A 7,022-nucleotide genomic window follows, 5' to 3' on the forward strand; every position below is an offset into this window, starting at 1 on the left:
CCCATTATATCAAATGTGTACGAGAAGGTGCCCAATACTTTGAGGACCTTAATACGTTCATGGCTTAACTTGCTTCTAATTGGAGGGGAGAAAGGGTTCATTGAAATTGATTGACAAGAAAATGTCTAAGAAACAATCAATTCCTAAACAACCAAGCCCCTCGCATGCACAGGTATGTAATACAGTATATTGTTTTTCATATAAATTGTATTACGTGCAACCTATCATTATCTTACTTGTGTAATTTCCAACATGCATAGAGACGTGCACTACAATGTTGGAACCTATAATCCACCCGACCTGTTTGAGTGGAATGATGACATGAGTATGACAAGTCTTTTGGTATGTAACAATTTTAGGAGGATGTTAGCATTTTTTGTTGAACATAATATAGTGTCTGATATTGTTTTGTTTCATGACATGTTCTGTTCAATTCAAAAGCGAACAACGCAACACAGGAATCACGTGTGGATTCTTCAGCTTCAAAATAGTTGTAGCATTTAGCTTTCATATCTTATAAATCGTTGTAATGTTTAGCATTCTATAATTCTTTGTTGTAGTTCTATAATTATTTGTTGTAAATCGATATTTTTTTATTGGAATTCTATAATTCTATGTTGTAAATTGATAATTCTGTGTTGTAATGTTATAATTCTTTGTTGTAATTCTACAATAGAAAGCATACTACAAATATCATAAAAAACAATACTATAAAACACATAATATCTTACACATCAATATACAGAAATTAAGCATAATATATTACAAATCGATATACGAAAATCTAATATAATAGCTTATAAATCGATATTACCAAATAAAACTATATCTCACAAATCGATACTAAAAAACACATAATATCTTACAAATCGCAAAAGAGATTAGCGATGTATGCGGTATAAAAAGACTTGTAATATTCGCCCCTCGTCAATGAAAATCCAACAAGCGATTAGAGACGTGTATTGTTCATAAATCATTATGATGCTCACCCTACATGAATGCAAATCGCAAAAGGGATTAGCGATATATGAGGTGAACAAAAGCTTGTAATGTTCGCCCTTCGTAAACAAAAATTCAATCAGCGATTAGATATGTACTGTTAAGAAATCATTGTTATGCTCACCCTACGCGAATAAAAATTACAAAAGGGATTAGCGTTGTAGGCGTTGTACAAAGGCTTTAGACATTTATCAATCATTATGCAAATCGGCATTTTAGCATAATGTCTTACAAATCTGTATATGGCATTGCAGCATAATGTCTTAGAAATTGATGTTAACAAAAACATCATATCTCACAAATCGACACTAGAAAACACATAGAATCTTACCAATCGATATACGACAATTCCGCAAAATATATTACAAATCGGTATATGGCATTTCAGCATAATATCTTACAAATCGGTATACGGCATTTTAGCATAATGTCTTACAAATCGATATACGGCAATTCAACATAATATATTACAAATCGATATTAACACCTAAAAACAATACCTCACAGAAATTGATATAATATCTTAAATTATTGCAGAATTTACATTGTTGCGATTTGAGTGCTTAAGGTGGCGATTTGCGTATTCAACACACTTGTGCTAGGTTCATCATTTTAGTTTATGGATTAATGTGAATTTTGTATACAGTCTTACAAAATTTGTTACAAATGTATGTACACAAAAAATTTTGAAATTGAAAGTTGAACCAAAAATTATTATCTCTCTCTCAACAGTAGAACGTATTCCTCTTCATGTTATCCTTCATAACAAGTAGACTTTTAAAATGACTTCCTCTTACTGCTGGGGGCCTTGCGTCCTTCGTAGCTTTCTAGGTAATATTGCAGTCTGGGTTTTTGTATCTTTCACAACTAGAAAATCCTTCAATTCTTTACATAGTTCTTTGCGGAATCCAGGTATATCATCCTGAGAAAAAAATGGAAATAGGAATAATATAAAAATGTAGTCATCAATAATATAGGTTAATAAAACATCTTTAAGTGTACAACATACAATGATGAATTATGGTGCTCGTTCATAGTATATTGCTTCAATATACTTCATTACAAAGATGTCATAATCGACGTCATTATTTTATAATAGAGCATCCTCTGTGACATGAAGCCTCCACGGGCAATGTCGACACACAACATGTCTTTGAAAAATCCAACTTGTGGTTTATGCAAAAGCAAGTAAATTTTGGGCCACGATACAAGATACTTTAATCTTAAAGATAGAAATTTACCAAATGCACAATGTCACGGTCTACGCCAATGTCATAATCCAAGGAGTTGTATAGCTATAATTTTTGTTCTCGTACATCCAACACGTATAAGACCCAATGTTTTTCTGATTGCCATAATGTAGGAATCAATATTGCAAATCGATTATAAAATATCTTAAAAAATAGATATGAAAATGCGTATTGACACTATAAAAATCGATGTTAAGAATCAACATATAAATCGATATTAGGAATCAACATTGAATCAAAACAACATCTTAAATCACTATTGAAATTCTTATTGATAGCTTAAAAATAGATATTAAGAATCAGCAGAGAAATCAATATTAAGAATCAAAATAATATCTTAAATCGATATTAAGTATCAGCATATAAATCAATATTAAGATTCGGAGCAATATCTTAAATCGATATTGAGAATCAAAACAATATCCTAAATCGATATTAAGAATCAACATAGCAATCAGTATTAAAAATCTAAACATTATCTTAAAAAACGATATTTAGAATCAACATGGAAATCAATATTAAAAATCAAAACAGTATCTTAAATTTAAACATATTTGTTATTAGCTATCAAGCTTAGATGAGTCGAGCCAAGCTTGACATTCGTTTCTCATATCTGCTAGCCAAGCTTATTTCACAAGTTCAAACAAGCTCTTTACCAGCCAAACATGAGCCGAGCCATGAGCATCTTGTCTCATTTACTAACTCTCATTGGAATAGATAATCGGGTTGGATTCAATATTAATAGAATCTGATTGGACTTGGATTCAATTAGATTTATTAGATTCTTACATGTCACATTAATTACTGTCTTGGTTAGTGAATGTTTTTACATGCAATAACAGAAACTTGGACACTTATTGTGAATATATGATAAGTTGAGCAGCTTTGTTTTTTTCAATTCAGTTTTTATTTTTATTTTATTTCTCCCGATAACGAACGACTTAGAATATGAGGTTTTCAATCGGACAGGAGCGGGTGGAAACGGGTAGGATTTGGCTCCTTTCGCAGTCAATGCAGATACGGATCCAAGATTTGAGTTAGTGGATCTGGGCACATGTTGGACCCGGGAAAGCAGACTTTCATCCACGTCAGAATTGACAAGTAGATGTAAATGGACCAGCTCGTGCTTGACCTGTGACTTTATCCGCTTCAAAGTTGCTCGGATCCTAACTTTGGACCAACTCCAATGAGACTGATATCCTTACATGTTTTAGATATAGTGGGCTTTTGAGTGGCGGCAGTGAGGGACATAATAGTCAGAAAGGGCTGTTGCGTCCCAATTCCTGTAGGATCTGCGACACCATCATACCCTTGAAAATTAAGTCTCACCAAAATAGGTTGCAACAGTCCATTGCATCTCACCCTAGCGGGATAAAGGGTGAGCAAAGTTGGTGAGTCCGTCTATGATCACTTAGATCTAATCATGTTGTTTCTTTGATCAAAGTAATCTTATGATACAATTCATCGTAATGTTATCTTATTTTTATTGTAGAATTTTGATCAGTTGCTTCATACTGCTAAGTAGAACAGGAGCAAAAGAGCGTTTGCAGACGTGAACACACCTCCAGAGTCGGTACATAACAGTCCCCACCCAACCGAACCTTGACTGACTGGGCCTCCTTACGTTGGGTCTTTCATCACTTGGAGAATCCCCAAGACCAAGCATAGATATTGTTGGGCAAACTTACCTAGGGCACCTTTGATGGCATTATTCGCGTGTGTGCAAATGAGTCGTTTATGTGATTCCAATTCACAGGGTCTGCCCGCGAGAAATGCAATTCGCCGTGACAAATGAATAATGGTTCATGTACGCATTTATTTATTTTCATAGGCAAGCTGGGGGGGGGGGTTACGGGACCCACCAGTTATCATACCATTGGGATTTGAACTTGCAACGTCCAACACAAGGTGACGTGCACTAACAACTGTTCCCGTTGTCTGACATTTCAAGAAGAGACCCCATAGTTAGTTTTTGAAAAGACGTTCCCCAATCAGACATATATATATATAGAGAGAGAGAAAGTAATGCACTCGTTCTGCCCTGTTTTCTCGTTATGCTCCGTTAGTCCCACTCAAAAATCATAGTTTTTGATATTTTTTTCTCGCATCTAACACCATAGATGTGATCTATAGGTTTTGTTTAGTGGAACCGGATTTTGGATTACCAAAATCTAACTTGTATACAGTTTTTTTCGATGATCTAAAATCAATAGCTACAAAGGCATCAATTTTTCTTTTTCCCAGCCTATAAAAATATATTTTTTCATAAAAAAAACATGATCCAAGAGTATATTACCACTAAATCGAGCATGCTAAACACATCTAATGATTCAGATCTATCCTAAAACACTCAAAACTCATGGGCAGAATGAGAAATGGGGCATAATATGTTCAGTTCTCTCTATATATATAAAGAGAGAGAGAGAGAACTGGACATATTAGGCCCCATAGTTTGAAGTGTTTTATGATAAATATGAACCGTTAGATGTGTTTAGCATGCTCTATTTAGTGAGAATCAACTCTTGGATCATGTTTTTTCAATGAAAAAATTTGTTTTTCTGAGTCGGGAAAAATGGGTACCTTTATTTTTAGCTCATTAGAAAAACTTGTATACAGGTCTGATTCCGGCGATCCAAAAGTCAATTCTCACTAAACAAACCCTATAAATATGAGAAAAGAAATATTTGAAACTACTATTTTTTAAGGGACCTAAAGAGACCTAACAAAAAAAAGGGACAACGCATTAGGAATGGTGTTGGCAGCTCCCAATATCACATTTCAAAGTCATTTCCAAGCACATGCTTTTGCAACTCCATCACTCAACATTACATATTGGCAAAACAATATTTTGGCAACCCACTAAAACCATGTTCCTATCACATGCTTTCATCCCAATGCAAGGCTCACAAACATAGCCTAAAATTACTAAGGCCACCACCTTTTCAATCCAAACGCTAAAAATAATTCAAAAAATGACAGCACACAAAAATAACATGTTTCTAAAAATGTCCCATAAATTTTCAAATTTGCCCTACGTCCAAAATCACAAATAACCAACTTTGTTAGGACCTTCTTACCTTTCACATATATGAAATGCGTGTGATATATTGCTCTTCTCATCGGGTATTGCAAACTCTTACTTGAAAGGAGGTCCACACTTTTTTTTAAATATCATGAAATTCACATAATCATATTTGTGATTATCCTATTAAACCCAAATCTTGAAACCTCACAAATACCGGACTAAATTCGCATATATAATATGAAATTGATATAAAAAAATGCATGAACCACCTATTAAACTGAACCTTGTAACATCTCAAATATCATACTTAATCTGCATATGCCTCATAAAGTTTGCATAAAAATATTTGTGAAGTTAAATTGACCGAATGTATACTTCTAGTAACTGAAACTATAAAAACTTTGCAAGTATTACATGAAATTCACATATATAGTCCAAAGTTTGCATAACAATATCTTTGATGTCCTTCATGGTCAAAACTTCACATACAAAATATGAAGTTCACATAACGAAAATTGCGAACTTCTTAAAACTAAAACCTCTTAAAACTTGCGAGATCCGCATAAAAATTATATGTTCATGCAACTTCATTTTGTTCATTCAAACTAAATGTAGCCATACATATATTCATTTCATTCATTAATAAATGAACATGCTCATACATATATATTCAGTCCAGTTATTCAAAAATGAGCATGATCATACATATATTCATTACATTCATTTAAAAATGAACATGTTAAAAGTATTCACAGTACATAGCTCAACATTAGAGGGTTCAATCTTTAGCTTCTTAATGTCAATCGAGTTTATGTTTTTGTTCACAAACCCTCTCTTCTCTCGAGCAAATAATTGAGACAAAATTGTCTCCTCTACGATCCAACTCTTGAGCCTGCGAATCTTACAATCCGACCTAGAGCATGCATTTGTTCCTCCAAGGGCTCATTTCTAATTAGACATAGCTCTACATTGGAGGTTTCATCTTTGGCATCTTAATGTTAATCGGATTACTATTTTTGTTTGCAGGCTCTCTCTTCTCTTGAACAAATGATAAAGGTGAAATTATCTTCTCTGTGCACTCTCCTCAACCGGGACCTTCTCCTTTTGTTGAGGACCATCAACATCATTTCACTACATTAGCATCTCCACCTCCTATCTTCTCCAAAAAAAATTCACCTTAGCCATGGCATCCTCCCCTTAATGTTTCAAAATCTTCTCCACCATCGCTTTTTAAAGGTTAAAACAAACCTGAAAATGTGAATCATCGCTTTTTTACTATCGAAACATTGTTTCACAATTAATGCTAGTAAGGACATTTGCAAAAATATGGAGAGGTTCACATTTAAGTCTTTGATAAATTTATGAATCTTATATTTAATATTTACAAAAAGTTGACAAATAAAGTTGTTCAAACTTCATTCTATATATGAGATTTTTTTTGAATATTATGCAAACAATGACCAAGATTTGTGAAGTACTTTGCAAAAATAAGTCTCAATGGCATGATTTACAAAAAATGACCAACATTTACGAGGACGATGAAGTTTGCAAATAAGTTTTTGCGAAAAATGACTAAGATGCACAAACAATGACCATATCGTCACAAACATTTGTTATTGTTTGCCTATATTTTATGTGAACTTTCTCATTCTTGCAAATATTAGTCATTGTTCATCTATTTTATGCGGATTTCTTACAAATATTTGTCATTTTTTGCCTATCTTTTTTGTAGATTTCTTCATCATCAT

This window comes from Nuphar pumila, chromosome 3 (genome assembly GCF_984573655.1).
Source record: "Nuphar pumila chromosome 3, dmNupPumi1.hap1.1, whole genome shotgun sequence".
In the NCBI taxonomy this organism is placed as follows: Eukaryota; Viridiplantae; Streptophyta; class Magnoliopsida; order Nymphaeales; family Nymphaeaceae; genus Nuphar; species Nuphar pumila.